Source organism: Mirounga leonina, unplaced genomic scaffold (genome assembly GCF_011800145.1).
Source record: "Mirounga leonina isolate KUSES-001 unplaced genomic scaffold, KU_Mleo_1.0 Mir_101598, whole genome shotgun sequence".
In the NCBI taxonomy this organism is placed as follows: Eukaryota; Metazoa; Chordata; class Mammalia; order Carnivora; family Phocidae; genus Mirounga; species Mirounga leonina.
In genome coordinates, this window is record NW_023270159.1 from 8,277 (window position 1) to 22,412 (window position 14,136).

Here is a 14,136-nt window from a genome sequence, read left to right on the forward strand (position 1 = left end):
AAGTTCCGGGGTTGACCTCCCAGTCGTCGCTGGAGACCTCAGGCATCATCTCAGCCTCTGTCAGCACCTCCCCCTCCTCAGCCTCCATCACATCTGTGGCAGCCTCGGACTCACACGAGTGCCGTGTCTCGGGGTCTGCAACCACGGCTCCTCGCTGCCGCTCTCCATGCAGCAGGTGGGCGCTGCTGCGTCAACCCCATCACCCTGGACATGAAGATCGGCACCATGTACAAGAGCATCCTTGCTGCTACCGCTTTACAGGTTAGATTCCATTACAACAAATGTCACATTACAAAAACCAAACATTTCCCAAATATTACTCACATCGCTCAAATACCACAACAAAATGATAAACATCAGAAGCCTTTGAGAGTTTATTGCAAGGACATCACAATTTTTTTTTTTTTTTGCCATTTTTACTGAAGAAATGTTTTTCTCCTTCCCATACTTTCATTTTGCCACTGTGAAGGTCTACAGAAGCAAAACTTTTATTCAGAGACCAAAATCAACATCTACCTGAAAAATTCTATTGTATCCATATCAGATTTACTTATAACGACATTATCATATATGCTCACAAATATCAGGCAAAGGTTGGCAATTAGGGCACTCACCCAAAACTACTAGATGTCAGAATTCATTACAGTATGAAAATTCGTTTCTTACTTGTTCCTCAAATTTTACATTTTAGCATTATGCTTTGCCATCTTTCATATGCTGGAGGTAATTCTGTGTTTGGCATTTGCATCTGTGGCTTAAGAAAGCTATAGGAGTACAAATGTTTTGTGCACCATCATTAAGCAGACCACTCAGAAGAGGATAGCGAAGGCGGCAGGTTTTAAAAGTTTTAAACATTGTGGGGCGTCTGGGTAGCTCAGTGGGTTAGGTGTGCAACTCTTGATTTCAGCTCTGGTCATGATCTCTGGGTTATGAGATCAAGCCCCGCGTTGGGCTCTGTGCTGGGCATTGAACACGCTTAAGATTCTCCCTCTCCCTCCCTCTCTCTTGCTCCCTCTCCAAAATAAAAATAAATAAATAAGTAAATAAATAAAAGTTTTAAACATTATTTCCCCAAAGCTTATTTTCCTTCCTCTTCCTTATAGATGTAACAAACATAATTTTCTAAGGAAACACAATAAAAGGAACACAGAGAGCTATGGATAGCTCTGTAGAGAGCAATTCTCTCCCTAATTTTCAAACAGAGCGTTCAAAATTATTTACATCTTTAAATGTTTGCTGCAGTAATAGAGTTAATTATGCTCTCTTCAAGGCCTGAAATTTACAATTAAAGCCAAATAAAGAAAGATCTTAACATTTCATTTTTAAGTCTTTTAGTTTTCAGAATAGAAGATTAATGTGCTTAAACATCTGCAAAATAGGACTTTGATTTAAAAATCTAACACTTGACATATAGGAAGATTTTTTTTATGATGAATCCCTAATCCCAAAAAGATATACAAATCATTTTTACCCAATCTGTCTTACCCTAAGAATAGTTATTTTATTGATCTTAAATGTGGAGTGTTTGGGTTTTTTTTTTCCCATTTAAGTATTTTCAAATGAAAGTTTATAATTTAAAACTTAAAGTTTTAAATGTACTTAAAGTACAAAATGACTTCCAACTTTAAAGAGAAATAAAGAAGACTAAAGGGGAAACTTTGTTATTTTTTAAAATTTATCATGCATATAGAACAAGGCCAGGAAATTCGAGCCAGGAACTTCAGCCTCTCCTACGGTTACATGAGGGGGCTTGGGAGGGTGTAATGGACATAATTATTTGCAATGATGCTACTGATGCTACCGTAACTTTGAAAATCATGCCTTCCCCATTCACCGCAACTTTCCCCATACATTCCAAATAGTTAAATCTTCCACACTTGTAACTGATTAATTCTAACTAACAAGTAAGAAAGTAGTTTATACTTGACTATAATTGTACTGCTTTTACGGTTCCAATTTGCTGCCCCCTGAGAGCAATGCTCCTGAAAGGTGGCTTCTTCCTCAATTAATTCAAATTCCATTGGGTCAAAACCAATTAAATTATAGTCAAATATCAGCTTCATTAAATATCCTTATTAATTTTCATAAAACTAGCCACTTATAACCCCCCAATAAGAATTCTTTCAGATTCCTGAGTCAATCCTTTCATTGTATTGTACAAAGAAACTGAGGCACAGAAAAAATGAAGGACTTATGCAAGGTTGCCTAGACAGTGAATACCTAACTTTCTTTTTTTTAATCTTTAATTTTATTTCATTATGTTATGTTAATCACTATACATCATTAGTTTTTTTTAAAAGATTTTATTTATTTATTTATTTATTTATTTATTTATTTATTTATTTGAGAGAGAGAGACTGAGAGAGAGAGAGCACGAAAGGGGGGAGGGTCGGAGGGAGAAGCAGACTCCCCGCCGAGCAGGGAGCCCGATACGGGACTCAATCCAGGGACTCCAGGATCATGACCTGAGCCGAAGGCAGTCACCCAACCAACTGAGCCACCCAGGCGCCCCATCATTAGTTTTTGATATGGTGATCCACGATTCATTGTTTTCAAATACCTAACTTTCTTACAAAATTATCTTCTTTCCACTTCCTATTAATTACTACCTAATACAATTATAAATTGTAATACTGGGCTTTAGGGGCCTAAAGCCGCAAGAAAATATTGAGAACAAAACAACAACAACAACGAAACAAATAAAACCATCCTACCTTGACTTCAGGTAAGAGAACATCCCTACAGTTTAGCAAAAACTAGGGAGGTGGTAGGTGGGGATGGTACTACCAATTTTGCTATTAAAATAATCTAAACTCTCAGCCGTCCATTCATTGAAATGCATACTGAGTGCCCCGCTTGTGCCAAGCCTTGTGATACGTGATCAAGACAACTGGCGGTCATGTCTCTGGTAACAGGGTAAGGCTATCCCTCGGAGCTCTTCAGCAGTTGACCTTCAGGCTGTATGCTAGGAGGTGGCTTCCTTTTTTCCTTCAATACTATTTGTGACGTTCAACTTAACTTGATTCTACTTAAGTAAAGATGTGTGGGTCTTTTTTTTGTGGGTGGGAGGTGACTACTAGTATAAATATTCGCCTGATGAATGTAATTATTCAATGTAGTCCTATGCCAAATTTTTATGCAGTGATAAGCAAATTTTTATGCAGATAGAACGTAAAAATGTAATCAACCTATAATTACCTCATGGAGGCAGGGAAGACATCTGCCATTTCATGAAGCAGAATCTTCTAAACTAATCACCTAGAGACATAAAAGTGAAAAGTACACACCTAGAACATTTGCACAGCAAATACTTTTCAGTCATACTTATGTTTAAATTTGAAACTGATTTGCTGCTGACTGAAAGAAAGGAAACGACAAATCAGATGATATAAGGCAAAACTGATTTTTTTTCCCCCTTGAGGCAAGGACACACTAAGCTTCAACTGACTAGCTTCCAAGTAATCAACACTTGGTATTCCAAACTCAACTATTTTCTAGTCAAGCAAAAACAAAACACACAAATAACTCAAGGAAGGACAACTTTATAACTTAAGAGTTCGTCTGCTTAAAAATAACTATCCCTTCATTCTTTCCCAGGTTGTGCTCACATATGATCACTCTCCTGTAAAAATTACCAGGTAAATTTTAACAAGGTTTTATAGATCATATTTTTAAGGATGCCTCTCCTCACCCACAACTAAAATACCAGAATATTCTGAACAGGTGCTACTTTGGAAGAATGTGATCAAAGAGGACACTATATTCCTTAGGCATTTTTACAGCTGAAACAAATGCTTTGGGGAGTGAAAAGGTGTTTAAACCATATATATGCACTCAATTCAACATTCAAAGTCATATGGAACACCTACTATATGTCAGGCACTGCAACTGACACAGGAGGGAGAATTTACAAAAATAATGATTAGTCCATATCTTTAAAGAGTCCCTAATCTAGTGAGAAAGATAGACGCAATCATAAGGTAATGTATTAATGTTATAACAGAGATTTGGACACGTGTTATAAGGATACAGAGAATTTCTCCTAGAGAAATCAAAGGTCATTTGAATAGCAAAATGAGAGAATGACACTCAGGGAAAACAGTGCCCGTGAAGGTGGACTCATTGAGGTAAGTTTAGAGAAGCTGTTCAATATGGCTTTAATATGATGTGATGGGGGAAGGGGAAGATCACAGGGCAGATGATGAAACCAGTAAATTAGGCTGAGGCCAGAAAGTTGAGGGACTTCCATGTGAATCTAGAGCTTAGAATTTCTCCCCTACACAATTTAAGATGTTGGAGGTCTTCAGCATGAGTGTGGCATGACCAAGACCTAGGATTTGGCAAAATAATCTGGCAACAGCTTGAAAGAGAAACAGCTGAAGGATGGAAAAAACTTCACGGAGAGATCCCAATTACAGTTTATTTTTTGCCTTGGTGAAAGATGAAGTTATTGGCAGAAGGGGCAGACTCAAGAGTCATACTGAAAAGACCAAACAGATATTTGGTGATTTGAGTCATGTGCACATTTACACACTTGAAATGTCACGGGGTAGATAATAGTCTCCCGAATGAAAAAGAAAACAAGTTCAGTCAAGGTCTAGGATTAACTTTGTATGACACCTCTGTTTATCTTAGAAGCTTATTGTTCTTCTGTGTCATGTCTAGAAGCATCTTAACAAATACTGACTCAGTTCCTATTACTTAAGTAGCAGTTACGATATCAACAATATTCAACAGATTATGGTTTGCAAATATCTGGTTAAAAGAACTTAATAATTGCAGAAAAAATGGGGCCATAACTGATGAACAACAATACAGAAAATGCTCTTCACAGGCAACCTTTGAGACATATTTGTATGAATTATGGAATAATCATCTCGCGCCACAGAGACTGCATGTGTACAACCATGACATAATTTACTTGAAAAGATCACTGAGGAGCATTCATTAGTGATGACTGAAATTGAAACTTTCTCCTAATTTCAGCTGAGAGAATCCATAGTAAGGCAAAAGTAACCACGGAGTCACTTGCTGTAGGATTGAGAAATAGGGTTTTTAAATAATAGGTTTTTTTTTTTTCCTTTTTTCTTTTCTTTTGGTGGGGGGCTGGCTTTGTTGTTTTGCATTGGGAAAAAATTTCTAGATCTCAAAATGGTAATTTAAGAACAAACAAACCCCTCTCTATCAAAGAGTTTTGGTATATATGTAAACATAACAGCAAAGTCTTCACAAAGCCCCTCTTGCTTAACATTACAGTTGCCTGAGTGAAAATGGAATGGTTTATAAATGATACCATAATTTACTCACTTTGTGTAATTTCCTCCCACTCATTGTTAGGAGGGGGAAAAAAATCAAGAAAAATATTTTCTCCCCATCATATATGCATAATTGTTTTCCTGTTTTGAAAGAGCAATGGCAACATCCAACAAAGGCTCCTGAAGGTTTTTTAAAACATCAATCCCTTTCACAGTGGGGAGGAGTGATGTAGGATAAGCAAAGATCAATAAAGCTTAGATGTTTCCTCCTGCTCTGACTGCGCTCTCCCATCAGGGAATGCTTCCTGCACACGGCAAAGTATGACACGGGTCCATTTAGAGCAACAAGGAGAAGCACACCGTTTGTCAGAGGGGAGAGCAGATCAGCACTCACACTCTCCCATCTCCCAAATGGTTCCCTGTCTGGTTCTCTTCTGTCTTTCTCACAGCTTCTCCACAGTTAACACAAACAAGCTTGGCTGACCGGAAACTGTGATAATTGCCCCTGAGCCAAGTTCAGCTAACAAGGTGAGTTGTGATAGCTTCCAGCCTGTGAGGAAAACAGTGGAAAATGAGCCAAGGCCTGCAAACCCAGCCCCAACTCCAGACCTCTGCCCAGAGAGGTTAAGACCGGCATAAGGAAACCTGAAAAGAGAGGTTTTCACCTTTAAGATTCCCATCTTTCAATCACTCTACAGAGTCCACCTTCTGTCTCTCTTTTTCCCCTTAAAAAAAAAAAAATACTTCCATGTACACTTCCCAGTGTTTATGTTTATGTTGTTTATGTACCATGTTTCCTTCTTTTTAAAATCTTTGTCTTCACACTTCTTCAGGAATTAGCAGGGATTAAGAAAGAGACTTGCTTGGAAAATCTCTCTTCGTTTGGCCATACTGACAGTCCCAAGAGCCCGGGATGCTCAATAAGGCTGACAGGTAAATACTGGGAGATCGGACCTCTCTCTGTCCACTAGGGTGGCTAAATGGGAACAGTCAGTAGTTGTATTTTCCTGTCTCCTAACAAACCTGCCTTTCTTTAGAAGATAAAGATGATACCACGTTACAAAGAAATTGGTCTCGTCATTTAGTCATTCAGTTAACATTTGTTGAATATGTGCTCTGTGCTAAGTGTTGTGCTGGGCAGTGTGGACATGAAAGCAAAGCAGTATGATGATTCTATTTTGTGAATAAAAAAATCAAGACCTTATCAGTTCAAAGATTTTTGTGTAACTCCTGGATGGAAAGAGGTCATCTGAGGGACACTGTTTTTATATAAGCTGGCTGGAGTGGAAAATATTATAAAACCTATTGCTGAGCTCTTGCAAAGGCAAAGCAGATAGTGGTAAAATATATGGCAGAAAATAGAGATAAATGCTAAGAGGTCAGCAGCCATGGTTTTTGTCAGCATCTAATATTACCGCCATAATAGGCTCTCAAATTTAGATTTGGAATCTTGACTTGCCCCTTGAGTTCCGTTCTCATGTCTAATTGCCTGGTAATGCACGTTCCTCTCTCCTCTTCCTACTCCTGCCACCTTACTATCAGTCCCCCAAACATGTTACCCCTCTAGTAATGCATTCTTCTACATTGTCACATGCTAATACATTCATATGAAGGTAGACATACACACATAAACCCACTTTTTTGTTGTTCTACAAAAGAATAGGATATTAATACATATTTCTGTACATATTTCCTTCCTCATTCAATAATACCTCACAGAAAGTTCCTCTAAGTTAGCTCATATAATGCTGTTTTTGATGGCAATATAATATTTTACATTGTGATATACTACAATTTATGTATCCATTCCACTAACAGGAGTTGTTTGTAACTTTCCAAATTATAATAGGGCTGAAATAAACATTCTTATACATACCAGTGCTTTTTTCCTTAGAGGCAGATTTCCTGAAGCAGAATTAGCAGGGCATAGAATATGTGTATTTTCAATTTAATAGAGATCGCCAGATTGCCTTCCTAGAAAGGCAATAACGACTCACATTTCCAACAGCAATGTATGCAAATAACTTCCCACAGCCCCATCCCAAGTAACAGGTGTTTTGGATCATTTTAATTTTTGCCAATCTTATGGATATAACATAATAGTTTGGTATTATTTTAATCTGCATTTCACTGACTGCTCATAAGTCTGCCCATCTTTTGAAATTCTTGACCATCTCAATTTGCTTTCCTAAAATTCATATCCTTTCCCTATTTTCCTACTTGATTATCTTATCAAGCTGTAAGAGCTCTTTGCACATTATACATACAAACCCTTTTATCTGACATCCCTATAGCAAATATTTTCCAAATTTGGAAGTATTAATTTTATGTTCTATTTGCAATATAAGTTTTAACTTTTATATTGCCAAAATTATTTTTTCTTCTTGTCTAACATCTAGATTTCCTGTTTAATTAAGGAGGTTCTCTAAGGGATGAATTCTACTTAAATATCAAAGTTCCTTCCTTCCTACATAAAATATGAGAAATCCTCCTTAAACTGTACTTTAAGAACCATACCCTTTGCTTTTTTTACATCTAGTTCTTTGGACTCTCTAGCATGCTGTAAAATCTGAGTTTCTAATTACTAAAGTAAACAGACTTTTCACAGAAATGTGAAGATAAAAAACTTACTAGATGTCACCTTAAACTTTCTATCCATTACAGGGACTTGCTTCAACATCATTGTCAAAGAATAATCTAATCTCTGCTTGCTCATTTCCAGTGAGGAGACACTTATCACTTCTCTAGACCTTACCATTCCACTAACAGGAATTGTTGAACTTTCCAGAAGTTTCTATTCATTTCTTTCGGAGTGATATCTGTACTTTTCATATTCCTACTGAAATAACCTAACTAAGTAAATATAGAAGAGAATGGAAACTGGACTCAGTAATTTAATGGTGATGTTCTCAGTACCTGAAGATTATTCAATTTCTTCTTCCCTTCCTTCCAATGAGTAGCTACTTTATGCCAAATATTAGAAATACAAAGATAAAGGGGAGCCTGGGTGGCTCAGTTGGTTAAGTGTCCAACCCTGTATTTCAGCTCAGTTCTCAATGTCAGGGTCGTGAGTTCAAGCCCTGCGTTGGGTGTGGAGCCTATTAAAAAAAAAAGGAAAGGAAAGAAAGAAAGACAAAGATAACAAAAATACAGCTTCTGACCTTAAAGTCATGGAAAAGTAATATGTAGTTAATGTATATATGCATATATCTGAATATATATATTGTATATGAAGGGAAAATACTGTACAATGAAAATGCCTCTCAAGATCTGTTTTAAGGAATTCTAGCGCATATATTAGGTAGTAACTGGAATAATTGCAAATTATAGAAGTTAACCAAGCTGAAGATTGAAAAGGACATTTAGAGTATTGAGAAAATTAAAATTTAGCACGGTTTTCTTGAATTTGATTCAATCAATTAAGCTCTAATTAAACTGTATTACCTAGATGATATTATATTTTGGTCAGGCAATATAATGCATTTTATAAGAAATCTAAGAAGCCTCAGGCAATAAATCACGTGTCTTGAAGAGTAATCTGGCCTAGATAAAAATTAATTTAAAAAAATGTTTCCAGCCTGCAAATTTGCTTGCTTATTAAGGGCCAGGTTTTCTTTGCTAATCAGTACTGAGCAAAAAATTGGAAAAATATAAATACAAACATTTACACATCTTGAAAATTTAAACAACTGAAGATTGGTTCAATGTCATAAAAAAATAGGGAAAATATTTCCCAATAAAAGGCAATCCTGATAAATACTAAGAAATTAATAAATCAATAAACAGATAAAATAAACAAAGTGCTAGGAAAATACACAAGCAGCTGATTATCAGTGCTTATTCGGTCAAGGCAGCGGTTTGCTCCTTCCGTGAAATTCCAAGGAACTTTGCAGATCCTTACCTGGGTTTGGAGAGTAATTTGCTTCCTGATTTACTCAATGCTGACAGCCACATTAAACAGACATTTGTAGGACTTCAGAGGCAATGAGCTATTGCAAGCATTTATCCACCCAACCATCCATCCATCCAACCATCCATCCATCCATCCAACTGGCACACCCAATTCCTAATTCTAACATCAAACTTAGAAACATGCAACCTCTTCTAGAACAAAAACACAAGAGAATTCTATTTATATTGACCAGAACTATTATTCTTGGCAAAGACAAATTCCAACAAATTTTATATTGAAGTAGTAATCAATTCAAGTATAATATCTACCTGAAAATTGTCTAAAGTCAAAATATTTGAAAATCATAAATAGCACTAATAACAGGCAAAAAAGTAGCAAGTTAAAACACAATTCCTTTATCAGACTATGAGCCTAAAATAGCATCAGATAAAGGAAAACACAAAGCTGAAAAAAAGATTTTAAAAGATTTTTAAGAGATTTAAATTTCAATTTTAGAATATTTAAAAGCTTCAAAGCCATTTATCTGGTCAATCTGGTCTATTAAAGAAGACCCAGGAATACATTAGAGGATAACACAAGTATTTGCCAAGGCCAAGACCTCTGTGAATCACTGCAGGTCTGATGATGTCAGCTGTTTTGATTGACATAGTCATAATACAGCTCTGTTTTAATATGGCAGAGTTAAGTGAGCTCTCTGCTGTGTTTCCATATCTTCTACGATGATTATATATACTTTAAGTATTTGTTTACACCTCTGTATCTGTTAGTCTGTAAGCTCCTAGAGGTAAGACTTTATATTCCTAATAACAAACACGAACTTTAGTCTTAAATGATAATTCAGTTTGTTTTATTAATGATATTGCATAAACAGGATCTTAATCAGTTTAGTTCCTACTATGTTTATCTTACCTTCATAGAATTATAACGTTACAAGTTCAAATATGATTATAAACCATCATTAAAAGAAAGGGACAGTATCCTCAAGAACTAAATCAAAACACAACGTCACATTCTTTGGAAATCTACAAGCTAAGTATCTTCTTGAATTCTAAAAAAGCTTGTGGAACTTTCTCTATCAAGTGTTACATTTATAGGACAGCCTGGCAAATGGGTTTTAAAAATCTTTAGATACTCTATGACTTCCTTAAATCCATGTATTTAGTACTGTTTCTAATCAATTAGCAGTTATACTAGCTCCAAATGTTTTTGCATCTCTTGAAGTAAACGGAGCATCTGCCTGCAGACAATATAGTCTAAGAGGCATTTTATAAAAATTGATTCCTATGAAAACCTAGAAAAAATCAAGTACAACAAAAGACTATAAAGAGTCTTTCTAACATACATGGGATTTTTTAAATTTGTTTTTGTTTTAATGTATGGTCTTATTTTGAGGATCTATTTAAGCTAGCATAGCAGATCTTGAATCAGGATTTCTTACACATAACAAAACATGTAAACACAACCTAGCTTGTTTAAACCATTATTAACAAAACTCATTAATTTGTATTAAGTATATAAAAGTACTCACATCACCACTCACTAAAGAGCCTTCAGCTGAGCAATCGAAATTCAAAAGGGAAAAGACCCCTAACTAAAACAGAGTTGTTTGTGGACATGTTAACTGAGTTGTCAGTGAGTCAGGCATAAAATGTGAACAGTACTTAAGACTCCTTCGACTTGAAATACTCTAGTACTGGAAATGATCTAAGGTTTCTGACAAGTTTCCTACTCTAGGGAAAGAGATACTTTGATACATCATTTAACATGTATGAACCATCACTAATTTAGAGATTGTGATTTTTTATAAGCATTTTCACCTTAGTCATAAATGATCAAACTTAACACCACCAATAATGAGACAAACTGACCATGCTCTTCTGATGTATTCTTGTCAAAAATGTTTAATCCAAGACTAATCATGAAGAAACAATGAGATGAATCCAAATTGGAGAAACTTCTGCAAAACAACCAGCCTAGAACCTAAAGATGTGGATGCCAAGGAAGACTGAAAAAAGGCTGGGAAATGATTTTAATTTAAAGGAGACCAAATAGGACAACTAAATGCCATATGTGACCCTTGTTCAGGGGGTGGGTCAGCTATAAAGGATTTTACTGGGACATTTGGGAAAAATTAAATATAGACTCTGTATTACATATTACTCTATATTACATACATTACATATGTATTAAATTCTCTAGTGTATTATATTCTCTATAATAATTATATAATACTTATATAGAAGTCTTTGTTCTTGGGAAATACATGTCAAAGTATTTGGGGGGAAAAAACATAATGAAATATTTAGGGAAGAAGAGTCATGATGTCTGAACCTGTTCTCAAATGGTTGGGGGTGGGGACAAAAGGATTTATATACAGAGATAAAGCAAATGTGGAAAATGTATTCAAATGATAAATTCAGAGTATATGAGTCTTGATTGTTCTTTAAAATTTGAAATTTTCAAATTGTGAAAACTTTTCACAATAGACAGGGGGAAAATAATCAAATGCAAATTTTACAACTGAAAAAGACAATAACTGAAATTAAGAACTTAATAGAAGGGGTTCACAAGCATGTTTGACAGAACAGGGGAACAAATTAGTGACCTGGAGGGTAAGTCAGAAAAAATTATCCAGACTAAAAATACAGAAAAAAGATAAGAAAGTATGGCAATGCGTGTATGAGCATGAGACATGGTGAAAAGGTCTCATAGATGTACCTGTAGTCCCAGAGGAGAAAGAGGCTGTAGCAGAAGTCATATATGAAGAAACAGCAGCCAAGAATTTCCCCAAATTGACCTTAGACACCAAACCATAGATTCAAAGCAATACGGACACTTAACAGGATAGTCAACACAACAGAAACCATACTTAGCATATCATGGTACAAACTGTTAAAATGAGGAGGAGAAACTCTGAAAAGCAGCAGGGTGGTACCTTCAAAAGAGCAACTCCCACTTCTCAATGGAAAATATAAATCAGAAGAAAATTGAATAAATATTTTAAGAGCTGGGAAAAAATAATGCCCAACCTAAATTCTATACCTAGTAAAAATACTCTTTAGAAAAAGAGGTGGAATAAAGACATTTCTGAACAAATACAAATCAAGGGAATTTATCATCAGCAGAATTGTACTAAAGGGAATAATAATGAAAGGAGTTCTTCCAGCAAACAAAGAATAATCCCAGAGAGAAGGAATGATATATGATAATAATGCAGATCAATGGAAAGGGTGAAAATGTGGGTAAATCTCAATGATTATATAAAACAACAAAAATCATATCTTCAGTTTAAAATATACAGAGAATCTAAATTCACTACAAGAACAGCCTAAAGGCAAAATGGTAATAAATGGAGTTGAAGTGTTCCAAAGTCCTCACTTTGTCAGAAAGTGATAATCAGACTTAAAAAAAAATGCAAGTTTTAACCTCTAGGAAATTACTAAAAGAATAGTAAAAAAAGATACAACTAACAAGTTAATAGGATAAAATGATATACCGAAGGCAGGTGTAGCATCTCAAGACCAGTTGAAAGTCTACAACAATTATCTAAACAAAAGATCCTGGAGGCTTGGACTAGAGGAGTAGCACTGGAATAACAAAAGGTCATGGAATTCTGGATATTTTCTGAAAGTACAGTCAATAGGATGTGCTGACAAACAGGATATGGTAGAAGAGAGAAACCTAGAAACGTACAATATATCATGATACATACAATACAGACATACATGTATAAGTTGCATCCATTTCAAGTGTACAATTCAAAGAGTTTTGACAGATGTATGTATCTATGAAACTACTGCCACAATCGAGAAGCAGATTTCTTTGACCCCCAAAAGTTTCTCACACTCCTTTTCAGTCCCTCGGCAAGCACTGATCTGCTGTTCTCGGTCACTGTAAGTTAGCAGTTTTTAGAATTTTATATAAATGGAATCTTAACAGTTTAAGTCTTTAGAGTCTGGCATCTTCCATTCAATATAATAATTATGAGATTTATTTACACTGTTGCATGTCTCACTGGATCATTCTCTTGTATTCCTGAAAGGAGGTATATCCCCTAGATAGTTACACCACTTTTTATAATCCATTCAACCACTGATGGACACGTGGGTTGTTTTCAGTTTGGGTCTGGGATATTGTGGTATAAGAAATACATATTTTTAGGGTGCCTGGGTGGCTTATTTGGTTAAGTATCTGACTCTTGATTTTGGCTGAGGTCATGATCTCAGGGTCATGAGATTGAGCCCCACGTCACGCTTTGCACTCAGGAAGAGTTGGCTTGTCCCTCTCCCTCTGCTCCTCCCCCCACTTGTGATCTCTCTCTCAAATAACTAAATAAATAAAATCTTAAAAAAAAAAAGAAATACACATTTTCAAGACATGAAAGCAACTTTAAGCGTCCATCAGTGGATGAATGGATGAAGGGAATGTGGTATATTTACACAAGAGAATATTATTCAGCCATTAAAAGAAGGAAATCTTGCCATTTGTTACAACATGGATGGACCTTGAGGGCATTATGCTAAGAAAAATAAATCAGAGAGGGGCGCCTGGGTGGCTCAGTCTTTAAGCATCTGCCTTCGGCTCAGGTCATGATCCCAGGGTCCTGGGATCGAGCCTCGGATTGGGCTCCCTGCTCTGCGGGAGGCCTGCTTCTCCCTCTCCCACTCCTCCTGCTTGTGTTCCCTCTCTCACTGTGTCTCTCTCTGTCAAATAAATAAACAAAATCTTTAAAAAATAATTAAAAAAGAAAAAAAAAAGAAATCACAGAAAGACAAAAAACATATAATCTCACTTACATGTCAAATCTAAGCAAAGAAAAAAACTGAACTCATAGACACAGAGAACAGGCTGGTGGTTGCCAGAGGCAAGGGGGGCAAGGAGGTGGGCAAAATGGATGAAGGGGGTCAAAAGGTACAAACTTCCAGTTATAAAATAAAGAAGTCATGAGGATGTAATGTGCCGCATGCT

General features: G+C 36.0%; 1 long non-coding RNA gene across 1 annotated transcript; it reads right to left on the bottom strand.

Annotated features, from left to right (window-relative positions):
- Positions 1 to 447: 447 nt before the first annotated feature.
- LOC118008113 lies at positions 448 to 7,148 on the bottom strand. Its single transcript, XR_004678582.1, has 3 exons — positions 7,132 to 7,148; positions 3,199 to 3,258; positions 448 to 471 (listed from the first exon to the last, which is right to left on the bottom strand). It is a non-coding gene; the product is annotated as an uncharacterized LOC118008113 (long non-coding RNA).
- Positions 7,149 to 14,136: the final 6,988 nt, after the last annotated feature.